General features: G+C 48.6%; 1 protein-coding gene across 2 annotated transcripts in view; it reads left to right on the forward strand.

Moving 5' to 3' along the window:
- The first annotated feature begins 11,900 nt into the window (after nt 1–11,900).
- Eva1a (eva-1 homolog A, regulator of programmed cell death) overlaps nt 11,901–21,056 on the forward strand; it is a 48,746-nt gene continuing 39,590 nt past the window's right edge. The window contains exon 1 of one of the 2 annotated variants that reach the window (XM_055596368.1): nt 11,901–11,984. The gene's annotated coding sequence lies outside the window, so the exon portion shown is untranslated. Of the gene's footprint in view, nt 11,985–12,377; nt 12,594–21,056 lie in introns of those variants that run through there. The other variant, XM_055596367.1, reaches the window with a different exon arrangement.

Consider the following 21,056-nt stretch of genomic DNA (forward strand, 5'->3'; position numbering starts at 1 on the left):
ATACAATTATATTTATAAATCTTTGTTTCTTATATTCCTATATGACTGATACACTGTGAGAATCAGTGAATGGAAGAGAATTGAAAGTCAGTGAACAGCTAGGGCAGCATGAGACTATATCTGCCATCTCACATGCTCTTCCAAAACATACCATGAAGTCAATGTTAGGGTTCACAGGTGACAGATGAGGAGCTGAGGTTTCTCTCTCTCTCTCTCTCTCTCTCTCTCTCTCTCTCTGCCTATCTCTCTCTAAGACAGGGTCTCACCATGTAGCCTTAGCTGGTCTGAAAATAACTATGTGAACCAGGCTGGCCTTAAACTTAGAAACTGGCCAGTTTTTGTCTCTGCTTCTTTAGTGGTGGGATTAAAGGCATGTACCACTGTGCCTGGCCTAACTTGTTTGTTTGTTTGTTTGTTTGTTTCTTTTCCCTTCTTTTCGCCTTCCTTCCTTCCTTCCTTCCTTCCTTCCTTCCTTCCTTCCTTCCTTCCTTTCTTTTTCTTTCTTTCTTTCTGATAGCATTTCCCTGTATAACCCTGGGAACTCTATAGAACAGGCTGGTCTCAAACCGAGAGATCTGCCTGCCTCTGCCTCTGCCTCTGCTTCTCTAGTGCTGCCGGGATTGAAGGCATGTGCCACTGTGCCTGGCCTAATTTTTTTAAACATTTTGCTAATATGGGTGTCTTGCCTTCACATGTTTCCATGCATATATGTCAGGTCCTGTAGAACTGAAGTTACAGAAAGTTGTGAGCTCTTCACATGGGTGCCAGGAACGGTATTTGGGTCTTCTGGAAGGTCAGCTGGTGTTCTTAAAACCACAGAGCCATCTCTTCAGCCTGGAACCTGGTCTCTTAAATTGCCTTGGTTAGCCCTACTAATAGGAGGACAAATCAGCATTAAATGTGAGGCCATTCTGATGCTAAGGTTCTTTTAGCTCTCTTTGTCTCTGCCCTGCCTCTAACTCCTGTGCAGCCAAGCTCCCTGGGAACAGAAAGGGCAGCTGTGTGAATAGCTAGGGCCTGTGGTTTCTAAAGTCTTTGAACCGTGAACTCCCCTGGCTGAGGCCATGCTTGTCAGCCTGGCTGTGTGCAGGCATCTACTTCACCTGGGACCCAGAGTTAAATATTATCCCACTTGAGCTTTGCCTTCAGTTTCTCATTTTCCAACTCTCATGACTCCCAGTGACTTTGGTCAAATAGCTCCGGCCATTATTGCTCTCTTTAAACCGGCTTCTGGGCATCGTGACAGCGTGTTTGGAAACTCTGTGGCATATTTGTGGTGATTAAACTTCACGGAAACATCTGGATTCCAGGCTTCCACGAGCCTGGGTGGCTCCAGTGTGCCTCCCACTTAGGCCCTGGTTGAAGGACTCTCAAGCGAGCACTTGTGGCTTCTACTCACTAGCCTCAGAGGGCAGAAAAATCGCTGGCCAGGCATTTCCACGGGGGCTCCAAGGGATCAAAGAGAGAAAAGCAAACATGGAGTCAAAATATGCTATTTATCCTTGGAACAAAGTTGCATTGGCAGCCCTCTCCCCCTGCAGTAATACTTGCTTTCCTGAAAGGATTACACTTGCCCTGGCTTCCTCTCGCTGGATTTAGCCGCCACTCAGCTGTGGCGTCTATCTCTCACCCTCTCCCAATCACGGTTTTCGTTTTCTCATTGGGTGGGGAAGAATAGATGAGATAGAATCATCCATGAGAGAGAGAGTGGGTTAATTCAGTTTCTGAGAACACTGCATCAGCAGCTCAAGTCAGCTGCTCACAGACACTCACCCTGGAAGCCAGCCCCGTTCTTGGGTTACACAGGACCCTGGGCACTTCAGCCCATTGTCTTCCTCTGGAAGGAACAAGGACCAAGGTGAGGCTGAGGAGGCCTGCCCGGTGGAGACGTCTTTCTTTGGGAGAACTCTAGTCATTTCTTCATGGCGGTTTCAGCTTTTAATTAAGTAATTACACAAATCCATAGTTAAATGATGATTTATTTATGGACTGGCTTGTTTGGGGGATGGCTTCTTGCTACGTGATTGCTGTGGGTTTGCAGGTGTGCGTCACGACTTCTGGGAATGTGTGTGCTTCTGAGATTGACCCTACGGCTTGTGACTGCTGGACAAGTGCTCTACCAGCTGAGCTACGTTACCAGGTTTCTTCTTCTTCTCCTTCTCCTTTCTTCTCCTTCTCCTTTCTTCTCCTCCTCCTCCTTCTTCTTCTCCTTCTCCTTTCTTCTCCTTCTCCTTTCTCCTCCTCCTCCTCCTCCTCCTCCTCCTTCTTCTTCTTCTTTCTTCAGTGCTGGGAATGAAGCATGGAGCCCCTCAAACTTGACAGGCAAATGATACATCCCGCTCCTTTTTTTAGTCCTTTTTTACTGGCCATCAATTCATGATCCTGCTATATCAACTTCCAGAGTAGCTGGGGTCACTGGTCTCTGGCACTAATCTGCCCTTAGCTTTTCCAAATGTCTGTTGCCACAGAGAAGAATCACAGCTCGGTGCTGGGCTGGATGCTGGCACTTTGCATTTCTGAGGGTTCAGTATGACAGGTTGTTGGGGGGCAGGGAGCGCCCACTCTGAGGGCCTTGTGTGCTGCGCTGAGGAATCCCTGCTATCCTGGGGCATTACAGTGAAAGGATCAGATGTGTTTGTTAGGAAGCAATGTTAGTGCAAGGTAGGGGTGACAGGATCTCACACTCACAGTGCTGATCGTAGCTCATGCTGCAGAGATGAGGGCTCATGGGGGGCGGGGGAGAATGTGCTGATGAGAGTGTTTGAGGGGAGTGCTGGGTGCAAAAGTTGAACCTCCAGAAACTGAAGGTTAAATGGCAGTTAAGAATGTATAGGGGCCTGTCGGCAATGGTGCACACCTTTAATCTCAGCACTCAGAAGGCAGAGGCAGTTCTCTGAGTTCAAGACCAGCCTGGTCTACAGAGTGAGTTCCAGGACAGACAAGTCAACATGGAGAAACCAAACCAAACAACCAAAAAAGAGAAACCAAAACAAACAAACAAAAAATTCAGGGATGAAGATATACATTGTTCTGAGAAGTTTGGGTATAAAAAAATAAATGGAAGAAAAATACAAAGAAATTATCTAGAAATGGGCCTAGAACACAACAACCTATTGAATAGTAATTAATGTTTCATGTTTATTTATTTTATGTATCTTATATTATTATGGGCTATGAAGAGATATTATGATTTATGACTGTAATTTGTGAGAAATAAATCAAACTAGTTAGCATACACATTATCTCAAACTTTTTTTTTTTAATTCTTGGATTTCTTTTGGAGACAGTGCCTCACTATGGGCCACAGGCTGGTCTCCGACTCCCTGCCATCCTCCTGCCTCAGCTCTCTACAGTGCCGGGATAAGCCATCATGCTTGGCTTCAGATACTTGTCCGGGGCTGGAGAGATGGCTCAGCACTTGCTGCTCTTGCAGAGGACCAGAGTTTTCCTGCACCTACATTGGGTAGCTCACAACTGCCTGCAACTCCAGGACTGTAATGTCTTCCTCCAGCCTCTGTGGACACCTGCAACACATGAGGACACACACATACACACATACACACACACACACACACACACACACACACATACATACTATTTTTTTTAAATTAAATCCAAATGCTTATTCCTTGTGGGAAAAATATTTAAAATTTACTCTCAGCAATTTAAAAATGTACGATAACCATTACTAACCATTTTCAGTATGCACCTGATATTTTATACTATAACAATGGTTGTCAATTATGACAGTGCTTTCTTGGATCGCTAACTCCAGAAGACCTTTTATAAATATGAAAGCTTGGCCTGAGCTTAGGCTTGTTCCCAGCTAGCTCTTATAACTTAAATTAACCCCATTATACTAATCTATGTTCTAGCACAAGGCTCGTTATCTCTCTCTTATATAATCTGTCCCAGCGCCTGTTTCTTCCTTCCCTCTGGTTGGAGAATCTCCACACTCCTGATTCTTTCCCAGAGTTCCTATCTCTGTCCGGAAGTCCCGCCTATCATCTCCTACATTTGCTATAGGCCATTTAGCTCTTTATGAAACCAATCAGAAGGTGTTGGAGGGTGTGTTTATGAAATATGATGCATCTATAACAATAACAATACCAAAGTTTGGTCTGTACTCAGCTCTCTGCTGGGACAGAAATCACCATTTGAATAATATAAAGGTGACCTTTGCACAGTGCACAAAAAGATCACCCCAACATTATACCTTTGAACCATCATCCTGTCTCCACTTCCCCCAACTCCCACACCTATAACTAACATTCTACTATTTGCCTTTAATCTTGACTGCTTTCAATTCCACACATACATGGAAATGTATACAATATTTCTTTCTGTACCTGGCTTATTTCACTTAGCACAATACCTTCTAGTTCCATCCTTGTCACTAAAGGCATGACTTCTTTCTTTTTAAATGATGAACAGGATCCCCATGCACACACCCCGTTCTTTTTAACTACACGCTACAGACACAAGTGGATTCCATAGCCAGGCTATTCTGCCCTGTACAACAATGAACATGGACTACAGACATTTTTTGGCAAATTGATTTCAAGTCTTCTGAATACCCTGAAGGAAGACTGGTGGGTCATATGAGGATTCTATTTTTAGCTCTTAAGAGGAAGTTCTGTGAGGGGGTTCACAGTTGCTGCAACACATGTCAAATGATGGGGGAGGCTGGGACATGTTCAAAGCAGAGAGAAAGGAGACAGTAGAATGATTAAAGACGAGGAAAGAGGAAGTGAAGTGGAGAGGAAAGGTTTGGCAAGCAGAGGCTTGAAATTCAGAGAAGAGCCCCTATCCATCCAAATTCCCATGTGCCTAAGGGTTACAGCCAGACTTTCACATCTCATTATAACCAAACCCTAGGTCTCTGTGAAGCCTGCCAAACCATTCCAAATGAAGCAAATGGCTCACATTAGAATAGAGTGCAAATGCAACTAACCACATTTGCTAGCTTGAAGGACTCCTAGTGTAGACACTTAGCTGAAGCAAATGAACTTGCCTTTTTGTTGTTGTTACTACATTTTAGGTTCAGACATTAGATATTTTGCTCACAGCTGCAGCTGATCTTACCTTTGGTCTGACTTGCTTGTGTGAGAGGCTGACCAGGTGCTGGCTGCGTAGAGCCGTTTAGGAACGGGAAAGAGTCTGCTTCAGGCCACTGGAGTCGTAAATACATCGTTACCTAGTTAGATTGACCTGGTGTAATTTATCTGTGCACAAGGCAACCATATTTTAGAATGTGCTACCACACAATTTATGAAATCATAAAATGGACTAAAAACATATCCTGTAGGACATGCATTTAATTAAAATTTAATTAAATTTAATTTTAAAATACAAGTGTAAATTTTTAAATTTTAAAAAATGTGTTTGCGTTGGGGTGCCCAAAGTGGATCAGCTGGAGGGAATTTGAGGTGGCTGTGAACTGCCTGAAGGGGTTACTGGGAACCAAACTGAGGTCCTCTGTAAGAGCAGAAAGTACTTAAGCCTTCAAACCTCAAGGAAACCCTAAGTCTGGTACAATTTTTTTCTCTGTCCCATTTGCCCACTTACCCTTCATTTAAAATCACTCTATTAAGCCCACACCTTCCACAGAGCTTCGGGAACCAGGCTTTCAGTATTGGGGATGCTGCTAGCAGTCACAGGACAGAACCCTGATCACAGCTCCCCACCCGGGTTGGCTCTGCTGATTTTGAGCTATGTATACGTTATTACCAACTTTCCTCACTTTTTGCTCTAACAGTGCATTTTCTTCCTAGGAGGGGTGCTGTGGGGGCTGCGGCTGCTTCTCCTTGCCGGTGAGCTTGCCGGGCAGGCGAAAGGGCCTCTCTCAGTTATATTTCTGTTGCTATGAAAAAAGCAGAACAAAGAAGGAGGAGCTTATTTCGTCAGTCCCGCAGTTCCAGGAACAGATGGTTGACGGTGGAGCAGGAGCCTGGGTCACATTGCATCCACAGAAAAAAAGGCATGAGGAATACTCCCTTCTGCCTAGTTCCTTTTCTCATTTACAGATCCAGGATCCCCACCCAGAGAATGGTCCCGCCCACAATTCAAATAGGTCTTCTGACATCAGTGAATGCCATCAGGATAACCACAGACCGCCAGAGGCTAACCTAGCCTAGATAACTCCGCACAAAGGTGTGCTCACCTGTCTCAGAGGTGCTTCTAGCTTCTGGCAAGTTGGTAGTTAACATTGACACAAGGCCCTAAGCTCAATGCTACTAACTCATAGAGCAAGAAAAAGGGGCTGGTGTAAAAAAGAAAATCAGGGGGCTGGGAAAAAGCTTTGAATGGTCTGCCTTCCAGCCGTTCTATACTTAACAGCGTGCTTCTGAAGGAAAGAGGACAGCCTCTACTGTCACTCCTCACCTTCCACAGTTTTCTTGATCCCCCCCCCCCCTCTTGCTCAGCCAGCTGATCCTGGAGCCTCTGGGGATTCTCCTGTCTCCTTCTCCAATCAGGCTGGGCCTGCTGGGATTACAGACATAGGTACTTTTTGAGACTTTTGAGGGTCTGAACTAGGTCCTCATACCGAAACATCACACACTTCAGCCACTGATGATGGTCTTCTCAGCAGCCTGTAGGGCAGCGGCTCTCTCAGGCTTCCTAGGCCGTGATCCGTTAACGTAGTTCCTCATATTGTGATGACCCCAGCCATAGAATTATTTCATTACTACTTCATAATTGTAATTTTGCTGATGTTATGAATAATAATGTAAGTGTCTGATATGCAGAGTTTCTTTTATGAGACATCCCCACCCCCAAGGGGTTCTTGACCCACAGATCTAGACAGACTTTTAGACTCCTGAATGTCATCTTGTGCCCCTCTTATCCCTCTCTATGGACAAAGCTTCACTTGTGGGCAGAGAGAAGACGATTTTCTATGTGGAAAGCAGAAGCTCAGAGAGTGGTGAGCTGACAAGGATCACTGATCTGGTGATGAGAGAGGTACCCATCAGACTTGGCGATTGGTGCCTGGCGGATGGGATGGCTCAGTGGTCAAGGCACCTGCTGCCAACCCAGACAACCTGAGCTTTATCACAGGACCTATAGGGGAGGAGGGGATAACCGGCTCCCACAGGTTGTCCTCTGTCCTCTTCTAGTGCCCACGTGCACCCTACACACACATACACAACATGAATACATGTTTTATTTTTTTTTTTAGACTGGTGCAGTCTGGAGCTACCAATAAGTGGTAGGGCATTCTTGGTGACTAGAAGGTGTCAGTAGCTAACACTGCCACAGGGCTAGCTTTACTTTAAGAGGCTGCCAAGGACTGGATGGATTTAAATGCCACCTGGTTAATGATGGCCCGTGGGACTTAACCGAAATCCCTTTGCCATGGAATGTAATAGTAAAAATGAGTCACTGGGTTGAAAAAAATGAAAGAAAGACAGAGAGTGAGAAGGAAGAGAGGAAAGTTGGGTATCTTGCCTTTCCAAAACTAACATTTTGTATTAGTTAGTTAGTTAGTTAGTTAGTTAGTTAGTTAGTTAGTTAGTTAGCTAGTTTTGAGGCAGGGTCTCATGTAGCCGTGGCTGGCTTTAAGGTAACTACGTAGCAGAGGATGACCTTGAACTAATCATCTTCCTGGCTCCACATCCCAAGTGTTAGGGTTATAGGTATACCCAATAAGCACAACCCAAACTAACATTTTTGTCCCATTGTTTATTTAATCAGTGATTTAAAAAAAAAAAACTGAAACATGGTCCCATGTAGTGCAAGATGGCCTCAAGCTCTCTATGTAGCTGAGGATGGCACTGTAATTTATGCTATTCCTACCTTAACCCCGTTCAGGGCTGGGATTGCAGATGTGTGCCACCATACCCAGTTTACGTAGCGCTGAAGACTGAAGTCAGGACTTTCCACACTCTAGGCCACTGAGCTTTTTCTGCAGCCCCATCTTAACATCAGAAAAGACTGGACATTTTCTTTTCAAGCTCACTTTTGCCAAGATGAATAGCTACAGAATGACGGTAGGGCAGAACATTCAAAGCAATTTCTCAGCCTCTTGATTTTCCTCAAGTAACATCATTGAGGGTGACACCAGTGTCTCTGTCTGCCCGTGCATTAGCATCTTGGTGGGCCAGGAGGCAATTTCCTTTGTCTCCTGGTATTTGGTGTACATGCCCGCCTTGCTCTGGCGCTCCTGGAGATCATTTACTGCTTCTGGGATTAATAAGAGCTGCGAGTTTGTAGCTTCTCATAAAAGCATTGCCACAGGATGGGGCAGACTCTGGCTTCAATCACTTGTACTTTCTCACGAGGGAACCAGATTTCTTTCCCTCAATCATAAGGGTTGACTTCGCCAGTCAAGATACAAGGCAAGGCCAGGGATTGTTGTCCATTTGTCTTGCTTGTAGTTGTTTGAAGGTAGGATCTGTTTCTGAGGTATGCCTGGGACCTACTATGTAACCCCTGATTCACTGGGAGCCTCCTGTTTTAGCCTACTGAGTTTGTGGGTACACTAGATACTGTTGTTCAGTTGTTTGTTTGCTTGGTTAATGGTGTGCAGAATCTAGGGTCACAGGGTAAAAGGCCTCTGGGAATGCCTGTAGGAAATTAATACCTGTGGGAAGACGCATTCTAACTGTGCATCAAATTATTCTCTGGAAGATGATTTTGGATTGAATAACATGGAGACAGTGAGCTGAGCAGGGGTGTGTCTTCATCGTTGTTTTCTCTCTCTCTCTCTCTCTCTCTCTCTCTCTGTGATTTGTGATTTCTCTTTTTTTTATTTTATTTTATTTATTTATTTTTTGAGACAGGGTCCCTGTACTTTCCTTTTTTCTTTTTTGGTTTTTCAAGGCAGGGTTTCTCTGTGTAGCCCTGGCTGTCCTAGAACTCGCTCTGTAGACGGCTGGCCTTTGTGTCCCGAGTGCCAGGATTAAAGGTGTGCACCACCCCCCAGCCAGTTCCTTTTCTTGATTGCAGGTGTGTTGGTGACTGGCCCCTGTTCACTCCTTGCACTGTGATTTTCCTGCCAGAGGGATTGTAGCATGAACTATGAGCCAGCGTAATTCATTTGAGCCAATAAATTCATTTCCCCTTAAGTTGCTTTTGTCGGGGTATTTTGTCATAGTACAGGAAAAGAAACTGAGTCTCACACTGCAGATTTGGCTTTTGTTGTTGTCAATATTTTATTTTTAAAGGTAGAGAAGGGGTCTCCCTGTGTTTTTGAGCTGTGGCCCAGCTTTCCTAGAGTTAATGGACATCTTCCTGTCTCGGCCTCGACAGTGGGAAGGATAAGTGTGAAGGGGTGTCACAAGTATGCACCATCATGCCAGCTTGGCACCGTTAACAAACATGCCATGGACGGGGGCCAGGCTTTCCTGGGCTAGCAGCACTCCTCGCTGTTCTAGAAGCTCCTGGTCTTTGAGGCCCTAGGTTCTTTCTCTGCATTGCTACACTCGGGATTATACACCCCAACTCCACGTACTAATTACTCCCAAGGCGTGTTTGTTTAAAGAGCTCTCTGGTCTGGACCCTACTCTGTGATTTGAGGCCAGTTCCTGGGCAGCACTGAGTATAATGTGCACTGAGGTTGCCTGGGGTGACCAGCACAGGCTCCTGTGATGAACAGGCAGTGACTAGGAAGTGACAGGCACGTTGAGTTGTGTTGATAAGTGCATAAGACATCATGGTGCCGGAATATTCAGGGTGAGGATCTTAACACGTCTCATGGAGGCATCCTGTGGTCCCTCACAGAGCATTGTTTTGGAGCACTAAAGTGGTCTAAAATCTCACCCCAGTGTCAGTTTGTACCTGTTTCTTTTGTCCTCATTATCTAGATTTGTGTCGTGCTCTGCACATTAGTAAATGAAAAGTCAAACCATGATTTGGTGTTTTTGAGAAAGTGTCTCACACCAGAGCTTACTATGTAGTCCAAACTCATGGACTCCTGTCCCAGACTCCCATGTTCTGGAATTAGTCTTGAGCGAGCACGTTCAGCTGAGGCTGTAGTTTTTGAGGCAATAATGAGCATGAGTTTGACAATGAGTTTGACCTTCTGTAGCATTACCAACTTGTTGTCGTGTGAACACAAGCAGAGCTTTGGACATGGAAGCGGCCGGGATGAGACACAGAGAAGGAAGGGCCACAACCTCTCTTTGGTCAGGTCTTATTATCATCATGGTTTTTCTGCCAGCAAGGGGATGCTATAGGAAGTCCTAAATTACCATATCCCCTTTTGCTAACTGAAGAAACTCTAGGGGTCTAGATTTTCTCCAGAAATTTGTCTGTGTTGGCAGAGATGGCGGTCTCTGCTCTGGTCACTGGAATCTAAGGATCCCTGTGCACGCTGTGGGAAGGTCCCGCATGCGAGCATGCCCTGTGGATATCAGTGAGGCTTCACATCAAGAGGCAGAGGCTATATAAATGATAGCTCTATTCCCTCTCCCACCTAGGACTCCCTGAAGCTGCTGAAAAGCAGAAGTTCAATGGTATCTGCTTCATTATCATGGAGCGAGGCTCCCTTTCCGAAGGGCCGAGCACATTCTAAGAATTCAACATATATTGGCGTTTCTTATTAGCAGTAATAAAGTTATATCCAAAGCCAGATGGGGTCAGAGTATTCCAATGTCCTTTCTTCAGCCTGGGGGACCAATGAATGGGCTCTGGACTAGACCCATATGTTTGCCATAAAACAGTGTAAGCCCATATGTCCCTGAGAAGGCTTCTGCTCTCCCTCTTATGGCTGTGGCCTGTTCATTCCTTTCTTCCATACATTTACTGAGCACCAGCTATGTGTGTTGCAGAGCCCAGGTGGCTGCAAACAGAGCATTCCATCACGCATCCTCTGGGCTGCCTCTCCGTCTGCCTGCTGACACAGCTGGCCAGTTATGGGGAGCACACAGAGTGCCAGGGTGTGGAAGTGTGTCAAGTGCATGTGTGTTTTACAGATAAGAGAAATGAAGCCAGAGGAGAAGCCTATTCAAGTCTGAGGACAAGTGTAGTGGCCATCCAAGGCCAGAACAGGTCCCATGGAGGAAGCAAGCTCCTACCCACCAGGCCGGCAGCTTCCATATGAGAAGACAACTGCTCTATTTAACATCAGGACCCTGAAATTGTTTTCTTTGGGGGAAGCGCTGCATTTTAAGGTTAAATAAGGCAAGCACCTTCTGAATAAGTGTTGAACATGGCTCTCAGCTCTGGCTATGTCAGATCACCCGGTGAGCCTTTCAGAAGTACTCATTGGGGCCCCTCCTCAGAACAATCAAGTATTTGTATGAGTGGAGCTGGGTCCCTCCTCCTTTTTTTTTTTTTTTTTTTTTTTTTACCTGATAGCTTAATGTCCAGCCAGGGCTCTGTGCTCTGATACAGTCAGTCCACCATGCCATCAATGGCCTAGAAGACAATGCTTCCAGATAGTGATGTGTATTAGAATCTGGGCGTTCTGTTAGAATGTAGAATCTCAATTGATCAGGTCCAGAGGATCAGGATATCAGCTGCTGTTTCTAGACCATGCTTCTGATAGCCATTCCTGAGGGCACCTGGGATTCTGGTGACACTCCCCCCCCACCCCCCTTGGCTTCTGGTCATTCCATCCAATCTCTCCATCTGAGCCCTTGGTTTTCAGTTGCCCTGGCTTCCAACAGTACCCTTCCTTTCTTGGGCTGGCTGGGCATTCTCTTCCCTTCCCCCCTCCTCCTCCCTGCCTCTCACAGCCCTGGCTCTGTGCTGGGATGCACAGCCAGCCTGTCTAGGCTGTTCTCACTGGTTGTAAAGTTCTACCGTTAAAACTCTGCTCCACTTCTCTCTTTGCCCCGGTCACCTGTGCTAACTGCTTAGGAATGGGATGCTCTTTAGCCTGTGCAGCACCAAGCTCCGTGGCTATTGGCCGCTCCATAAATAGTCGTGGAGTTTAACAAACAAAACTTCGAACCCAGGCGAGCAAGGCCAAAAGCTGTAATGGCTGTCTTCTGATAGAAACGAACATTCCTTGGAGATTATGCATCAAATTTAACAAAGTAAGTGGTTATTTCCTGTCTGGACTTGGAGTTTTAAAGCTGGTTCAACGCAGTGCTCCACCAGGCAGGAATAGGCTGATGGGGGTTGGGGATCTGCTCGCAGATCCGGGTTCCTTGCATCAAGGAGGGAAAGGCTGGAAGTTTGGGACAAGGTGGGGACCACGGGTGGGGAGATCGCATAGCCCAGGGACGGTGGGAACAGCTGGGACGCAGGCAGGAGTTGCGCGAGTTGAACTATGTTGGCGCAGCCTTTCAGGTTTCGCGTCTCGCGGCGCCCACGTGGGGAAGGGGGTGGAGAGCGGGAGGGAGGGCAGGTCCCGAGCCAAGGGGCGGGGGCGGGGGAGGGGGGTAGACCGAAGGAAATGAGACAACCTTTTCCTCCCACTGACTCAGGCTTCTCTCGAGTGTGCAGGGCTCCCAGAGTCCCGAGGCCCGGTGTACGCTTCCCCCGCCCGATCAGCCTTGACCAGGGAGGGCCTCCCCAAACTGCTTTTTGGCGCGCGGGTGCCCCAGCCACAGGGCGCAGAGCACTTTGGCGCTTCCCTCCCTGGGTGATCTGATCTACTCCAGGTTCCGCGGCGGTCCCGGGAACCTGCGGTTCCAGAGGAGGTAAGCTGCTCCCCTTAAAGCGCACCCAGGGCGCAGGAACACCCAGTTTTGCTGAGCGGGAACTCTTCAGCGCTCTTCGGATCCGAAACCTCCGCTTTGTTTCCGAACCCTTGTCCAGGTGTTAGCACGGGTCTTGCCTTCTTCTCTACTCCCTCTTCCTCCTGGCGTCCCCAGCCCCTTGCCCTTCTTTGGCTGGGTCAGACCACTCCTATCCTCCTGCCTCCGCTGCCAGGCTTTGGAGAGCCAGTGAATTGCAAATCTGGGCGCTTCTTTAGCTGCTTCAACTCCGGGAGCGTGGCTGAGCGGGCCAGCCCGCGGCCGTGGAGGGCTTTGGCTTTGCTGGGGACTAACCCACCTTAAGTCGGCCCAGCGAAGGACTTAACGTGGTTCCTCTAGGAGCCACTGAAATATTGGCACTCTTTTGGCGACCCCCAGATCCCCGAGATCAGAGTGGACTGTGGCGTGCAAAAGGTTGTTGGCGCCCCCTAAAGCCTTAAATAGGACGCTGCTGCTGGAGAAGGGGCTCCCTCAGCCCCTCTGCGCTTTTCAGGGGCTGAGGAGTCCGGACGACTCAGGGTGGAGGGAAGCGCTCCTTGTGGGGCAAGAAGACAAGGTGGAGAGGAAGGTGCTGGGGCAGACGAGACCGACCTGGTTGGGTAGTTTCATTTTTGTTCTTTAGTTAAGCTCGTTTACCCAACATCAGGCCTGTGGCAGAACTTCTACAAGTCCTGGCTTTACAAATGGACAAAATGAATCGAGGGAGTAAGCGGCCGTGAGCCAAGGTGTTTGCATAGGGTCTGGATTTCGAGCCCAGCCGGTCTGCGCTGCACACCCCAAGTCCAACCCTACAGATGGTTCCTCTGTCCAGTCCGAGCAAGAATCTGCCACCTCCTGCCTGCTCACACCCGGGGAGACCAAGCGTTTGCCTTTTATAGCAAATACATGGCGATTCCATTCAAATCCAAAGTGTTTATTTAGCACTCGCTGCTGTCCCAGCTCAGCAAAGACCTTCGCAGTTTCACCCTTTCAGCCCCTCCTCCCCTCCAGGCAGTCGAATCTGTATTCTGCCACAGGCTTGAGGTCAAGTCCTGTGTGGAAGAGGCCAGGCAATGGGGGTCAGACCACCAACCTCGGCAATGCCTTCTGGTAGCTGTGTTTTCCCTTCTGAAATGTATGTAGACGAGCCAGGCGTGGTGTGGCACTCAGGGGAGGCGGGAGCAGGAGGATGAGTTCAAGGTCATCTGTGGCCACAGAATGAATTTCAGTCCAGCCTGGGTTCCACAGGACCCTGTCTCAAAGTACTAAGATCAAAAACCGAGTCAACAGTAAAAATAGTAACGATGACAGCGTTTGTTTTTACTTTTAGATTTATTTTATTTTGTATTTATGCACGCGTGTGTCTGCCACTGCTTTAATTGTGCCCCTAAAGAGTCTGGGGGGTATCGGGGACTTTTTTGGCCGTCACCATGTGAGTGGGGGAGGGTGTTGTTCAGTTGGTGGATTGTTCGGGAGACCCCCTCCCCACAGTGCTCCTGCTTTCCTTGAGTCGGCCTGGCTGAAGGTATTGGCCCACAGAGAGCCTGTATTCCAACTCTCCTCCTCTCATCAGCTCTGTTTAGCTGGTTACGACAGCCAGTGTTCTCACATCTCCCCCTCATCCACTACTCCAGGGCCAGAATTCCATTGCCGAATTCCCTACCAGGTCCTGCTGCTGGCCTGCCCCACACCTTTGCTGGTTCTCTGTTGCTAACAGAGGGACTGGATCTATAGGTGTTTGTCAGGCACTAACAGCCCTCCCCCCCGCCCCCCGCAGCCCCCAAATTCCTGAGCCAGTCTCTGGAGGGTGAAATCTAGTCCACGACCCTGCAGTCCCAGGCTTCCCAGCTCGCCCTCACCCTCTAGCCTTCCCGCCATGCTCCCAACACACTCCAGCTCACTGCCACTCTGCTGCTCCCAACTCTTGGAATCCCTCTTCCCCATGGCTTGGCAAACCCCTTATCATTCTTTGGTCTGGAACTCAGTCTGCTCTGGATGAAGCTTTCTCCAGTCCTTGCGGTAGCTTCATTGTTCTCTGCTGCCCTACCGGTCCCCCTTTATGTCTCTTGCTCACCTCTCCACTGATACCCACATGCTGAGAGCCTGGTACTGGCTCATGCTCACAGTGCCTGCTGAGCTCACAGGCTTTGGACATTGCTGTGTTCAAATCCCAGATTTGCCATCTGAGAGCTCTGTGACCTTGAGCAAGTGGGCTCAGACCCTCTGAAAGTCTTACAGGAAGAGCAGGCTGCCTTTTCTCCAAATCAGTGTGACTGACTAATAGGATAATAGCTTAGTGCTGAGGTCACTTCATGAGTTTTGGCTCGTTTGGTCCACATATCATCTCTGTGAAGTCTGTGTGGAGGCACAGGGAGGCTATGGAGTTTGGCTAAAGTCACACAGCTCACTAGTGGTAGGGTCAACACTCACATAGATGATTTGGATTTCAGAAAACACAACTCTTCTTCCTTTGCAGGTCAGGGTTTAGTGTGTGTCAGACACAGTAAACGTGAGCTGAGACCTGGTGACTGCATTAGTGGGGGCCTAAACACGTCTTCTTTTTTAGCCTGTGTCACAGTCAGGATCCAAGACAGCACTGGTTTTCCTTCTCCATCTTGCTTTGCTTGCAGCTACGGAAGGGTAGGACACTGGCCCCTAGTCACATCGACCTTGCTACTAAATGGAGCTTGAGTGTGCTTAGTCAAGGCTGCAGCAGCACTCGCTCTTTGGGAGGATGTAGTTCACGCTTCTGCTTGGAAGAGAAAGGTTCAGGCATGAAGTGGGGGAGTCTGGGTGAGGGAGGTGAGTGAATGCTGGCTCTCCTTACATGGCAGACTAGGCCTTCTTTCTAAGGGTTACCAAAGGCAGTCATCTATTAAAGGTAAAATTTGTTAAGGGGTCTTAATACTTATAATGGAGTGTTGGAGAACCAGGTTTGGAGCCCTCTGCTGACCCCTGTATGATACTGGATCCTAGGTGTCAGCCAGTCACTTTGCCAGCTTAGAATCCTGTTTCTCTCAGAGCTGCCTTGGCTGAAGCCCCTCTGTGTTGGTTCCCCGGCCTCGCTCTGGTGGGCCATGTTTGACTCCTTTGCCCAAATCCCTGCACAATTGTGTGCTCTGCCTTCATGCTCAGCCGTTCCACGCACAGTTTTCTCGTTGCAGCAAGCTGTTCCCTAAACTTCAATAGGATGAGTTCTCTTGTGTGGTGTGGGGACCTGGTGTTGTTAGGGACCCCGGAAGCGCTCCGGAGAAGGCTGTTTCTCAGGGTGTATCAGGGTGAGTGGTTTCCTGTTTCTTAGTTCCTATGAGAACTTGCAGGCCCTTCCCTCCCCAGACCTGTCTGTCACTTGGGTCCTAGGTCACCAGATGCCAGAAGCAGATTTTCCTAGGCTACTAAAGATAGGAAGAAAAGCCAGAATTCAAGACCTGGGCGTCTCTTCTGTTTGAGGTTTGGATAGCCTGACCCGAACATAACTTGCTCAGAGTGGTGGGGTGGAGAGTCAGTCTCAAGATCGGGGTCTCTGATGTCATACACAATTAGCCCCCTCCATGAATAATTCTTCTTAATCTCTGTGAAGTGTGTCCTGCTATTAGACTCATGCACATCCCACTTGGCATTGGAAGAGGTGTTTTGGTCCAGTGTTTATGATCGCTGCCTGAATCTTCAGGAGTTACCTTGAGCTTGGAATGTGGGTGCCGTGCACAGCTCAGTGCTGGGTCCTGGAGACACACAGAAAAAGGAGACATGACTCTTTTCAACAGGGTCATCGCTGTGATGTGACAGACACGTGGCCACCAGAGTGTGTTCAGTAGGGAGAGAAAATTGTTCAACTGAATCAGTCTGTCCCACAAGAAGAGTCAGGAAGGAGCGTGCTCGGCTTGGTGTGGAGGTTCAGGGGGAGGCTGGGTGATCAAAAAGCAGTGTCTCAGGAAGCACGTGTACAAAGCAGAAGATCAAGAGAAGGTTTGGCAGATCTTTAGAGATTTGATGGGGACTGGAGACCCAGAGATGGGCCTGGGAGGTGTGGCTTGTCAGCAGTCCAGCTGTCTGTGGCTGTACTGCTGGAGACAATAGAGGGGGCGGTCCCAGTTCAGGTGTGCAGACTGCTTTGAATGGCGACTCTGCCTCTATCTCTGCTGGCCTTGTTTCCTCCTGGGGCCAGGGGACCAGAGCCTAGGAGTGGAGGAGGAACACTGTCTCCAGTAAGCAAAGAAAAGAAAGCTGAGCTCAGTAGCTGCCATGGTTGTTTTGTTTTCTTTTCAAAGCCTGGCTGATAGACTATGTGGATGGCCCCTCTAGAGCCCTGGCTTTGGGACAATTCCCTTTATACCATCTAGAAATCTGTATGGATGGCTAAGCAATGGGTACGTTTCTCAGATTTAGGGAGAGAGGGGCAGATGTAGAGAGGGAGGGAAGAAAGCGAGACAGGGACACATTCTGGAGAATGGAGAGGGTGAACTAGAAGAGGAGAGGGTAAACTAGAAGAGATGGAGTTTGATACTTGGGCCTGTTCGAACGCAGCAGGTAGTGGTTCTCAGGGCTGACACGCTTCCCTGAAGCCAGAGCCCTCTGTGTGCATTTACTGCATAAAGCACCCAGTAGTGATGGGCTCATCTGCTTGCAGCTCACCCCTAAGTTGACCCCATCCACCATTCCGCTTTTGGAGAGATGAGTGAACAAAAGCACTCACCTTCAGGCTGTTCATAGCTGCACAGCACAGGGGCAATGGAGGACAAGATGAACACGACAATGCAACAGTTCAAAAACTGGAATCTCATGATGGGAGAAGGAAAAGGCTGGCATCCTGCCGCCAGCCAGAGCAGGAACTTCTCACCCAGAGAGAGACTTTATACAGTTCTGACCACTTGTCAGACCTCGCTAAAGACAGCAGGGATGGAGGACCAGTACCGCTTAGATTTAAACCTAAATTTCACATCCGGCCCCACTGGACCTCTTTTTTCCTGTTCCTGATATCTGATTAGATGTCTTTCATCTGTTTTTACTGGTGTCTGTTTAACCAGCGTAGAGAGGGTGGATGGTGGAGTGGAGCTCTTTAGAGCCGAATGTCCCAGGCTCTGACCCTAACAACCCTGCTAACAGAAAGAGAGGCAAATTCTTCCATTCAGAGCTCAGGGGTTGGAGACAGGAGAGACTGTCCTCTTCTAAAGACCATAAAGCCTACCCTGGAGGAAAGGATACCAGGAAGGGGCTCCTGGTTATTACAGGGGTCTCTGGGGGTGAGGGGTGTGTGTGTGTGTGTGTGTGTGAAAGGGGAGAGGAAGGGAGAGAAAGAACCAGAGAGAGAGAGAGAGAGAGAGAGAGAGAGAGAGAATGCACATTCACAGCTAAAAGGCAGAGCCAGTATCAGATACCAGCCATCCGGCCTGTTCCGACCGTCTCCGGACAGTGTCTGATCATTAAAGGTAGGCTACATGACATCCTGCTCATCCAACAAGAAAAAAAAATGATTGGGGGTGTAATTTAGTTGGGTGGGTGCTACCTAGTTTGCACGAAGTCCTGGGTTCAGTTCCCAGGAGTGCATAAACTGGATTTTGTGGTCCCTATCCCAGCACTTGGGAGGTGGAGGTAGGAGAAGGATCAGAAGTTCAAGGTCATTGTCAGCATAGAAAGTTAATAAGTTCAAGGCAGGCAGGCAGGAAGGAAGGAAGGGAGGAAGGAAGGGAGGAAGGAAAGCAGTGGGGACAGTTACTTCTGTCTACTTTTTCTCCAGCCAGGGCTGGTTCTCCATTTCTGAACTGCCTCCTTTCTTCCTCCTCCTCCTCTTGCCCCAGATTTGATCCCAGTGGCAGCCTGCACTTTGTCCTCCACTGTGAGAGGAGGCGGAAGTGCTGCTCAGCAGAGGGGCCACCATAAACTTCTGAGGATTTGTTTTCCCAGAACACCTGAAATGAGTGAAACCTCTCTCCTTGCCCTGTGCTGTCCTGTGCCTCAGAAGGGCAGTAGCCCGAGGGAGCATACTTCAGGGGATCTTGTTCCGGTTCAGGGAGGGGGAGTCACGAGGCCTGGCTAGGGCTGTCTCCCCAGGCATCTGCACAAACACAGCCGGCTGGCCTCTTGCTTGATCTTGTTAGGATAAGACAGGTCCTAGCAGCCCTCCAGGAAGGGACTGGTGGCACCTCCAGCGGAAGAAGACACATGCGTTACTTTCAGTGTTCTCTGTGTGCCTCTTGGCGGAGTAGCTTCTAACAGCAGCTCCCTGCATTGCCCTCCTGAGGTGCAATAGGGAGCCCACGTGGCTCTGAATCCCGAGGGACACCTGCTGAAGTGCCCAGGTTCTTATGTCCCACCGCAAGAACTGGGCCAGGGACACATGATTAGAAATAGAAGAAACGGTTTGTTCACAAAAGGAAAGACACTCACTCCCAGGAGTGGGAGTGGGTCTTGTTAGCACATAGCTCTGAAAGCCTAGCTTAGCACCTAGTGAAATGCAGGACCCTGCTGTTGCAGAGGGCATTTTGTGGCCAGATGGAGCAAACAATGTAGTCAAGTCTTGCCCCTTCTTCTTCTGAAGCCACTCATGCAGACTGGCCTAGCACCTAATCCATGACCTTATCTTATTCTAATTGACTCCAAAAGGCCACCTGCAAGTGTCATTTGCACGTGATTTGGGGATTAGGTTTTTAGTAAGTGAATTCTAGGGAACACATGAGAGCCGTCACAGTTGTGGCTTTCTAAGATGTAAGGAATGACAGAGAGTGCTATGGGCTTCCAGAGCAGGAGCACTTCAGCAGGAAGGTCCAGGGAGAGAGGAGAGGGAGAATGAGAGTGGATTTGTAGGAAGAGGGGCTGCTGAGGGAGGAGCGATTGGAGAGAAGGGAGCTGAGTCTCCAACAGAGCCAAGTCACTCCATCAGGAAGGGTCTTGCTGAAGTGTCTGAACTTGACTTTGAAGGCACTGGGGAATTACTGCAGGGTTTCACAGAGGAGAGACCAAGTCCAGGCATTGTCCTAGTGACCGAACTTCCTGGCTGAGGAGAAGACACTGAAAAAGAACTAAGTAGATATCGGGTGAACAGCAGGATGTCTGTGTCTTCTGGGGCGTGTAAATGGCCTGCAACCTGAGGTCGGGTGTTTGTTCCCTGCCTCCAGCACCTCTGCATTACTTGGGCTAGATGGTGAATCAGAGTCCATCTTCTCGGAACACAGGAACTCCAGGTCCTCATCCATAGGTAATCCGGCTAGTGCCAGGATTCCATATGACATGATATGCCTCTAACATGGTGTAGCAACAATGGGTATGTGATTATTGTTAATATCACATACTCCTATCATGCTCCTATCATCCAGGCAAGAACCAGTGAGTTTCTGAGATGCTGGTAACAAGAAACACTTGGCACTGAAGTCACCATGATTTGGTGACTGTTTGGATGGAGGAGGAACCCATGGTGACGAGGGCATTTTGGCCTGGGGAACCAGGGAAAGGATAGTAGAGCCTTTCATTGGCAGGGGGGTGGGGTGGGGTGGGGTGGAGGAAGAGCAGCAGGGGGCTGGGGAGGGTGCAGCATGGCAGGAGAGGGCAGTGAGCTCAGTTTCAGACTGGCCAACTTGGAAACACCAAGGCCAGGTGGGGAGATATGTCTGTGGGCAGATGGCTTCATGAGTTTGGCATTCAAGAGAGGTCTCAAAGAAGATTCATGAGCCAGCTTTTAACAAGAGGCAGTGATGTCATGGATTGTTCAATCAGGGGTGTGGGAAGAGGCTTGTAAGTACTGCTTGCTTTTCAAGATTTCTTTATCGTTTATTTTGAGACAGGCTCTCAAAATATTTGCCCAGGCCGGCCTCAAACTTTCCATATAACCAAGGGTGACCTTAAACTTGGGATCCCCCTGTCTCAGGGTTACAGGTGTGTATTCCCAAGCCTGGTTTACATGGTTCATGCTTGGTAAGCCCTTTACCTACTGAGCCCCATCACCAGGTCCAGATGGTGCTGTTGAAGTGTGCTCTGCGTGCGTTCTAGACCCTTGCCTTGATCCTGATTAGGAGCAAAGAAAGAGCATCAGGAAGGGGATTGCTGGAGTCTGAACCTCAGACTATAACCAGCACCAAGGAGAATTCCTCCTAATGTACCTTTTTATAGCTGAGTAAATTGAGGCACAGAGGTGATGAATGCCATAGCCTCTTAGCTCTCGATGGCAGACCCAGGATTTTCACCCAGCTTGTCAGGATCCACGTCTGTGTCAATCTGCTCTGAGAGCAGGGGTTGCTAGGATGCCACACAGAGCTCCAAGAGAGCAGAAGAGAGACTTTGAAGACAGCGTTGCATGGAGTAGGAGGACACGGAGACTGGAATGCCGGACAGAAGCATTTCCGGGAGGGAGGGGTCAGCAGCCCAGGATCAGGTCAGCTGCACAGAAGGGCCTGTTGACTGGGGGATTAGAAGACCATGGAGTGATGAGCTGTTGAG

This window comes from Psammomys obesus, unplaced genomic scaffold (genome assembly GCF_907164565.1).
Source record: "Psammomys obesus unplaced genomic scaffold, mPsaObe1.curated_primary_1811, whole genome shotgun sequence".
Taxonomy (NCBI): Eukaryota; Metazoa; Chordata; class Mammalia; order Rodentia; family Muridae; genus Psammomys; species Psammomys obesus.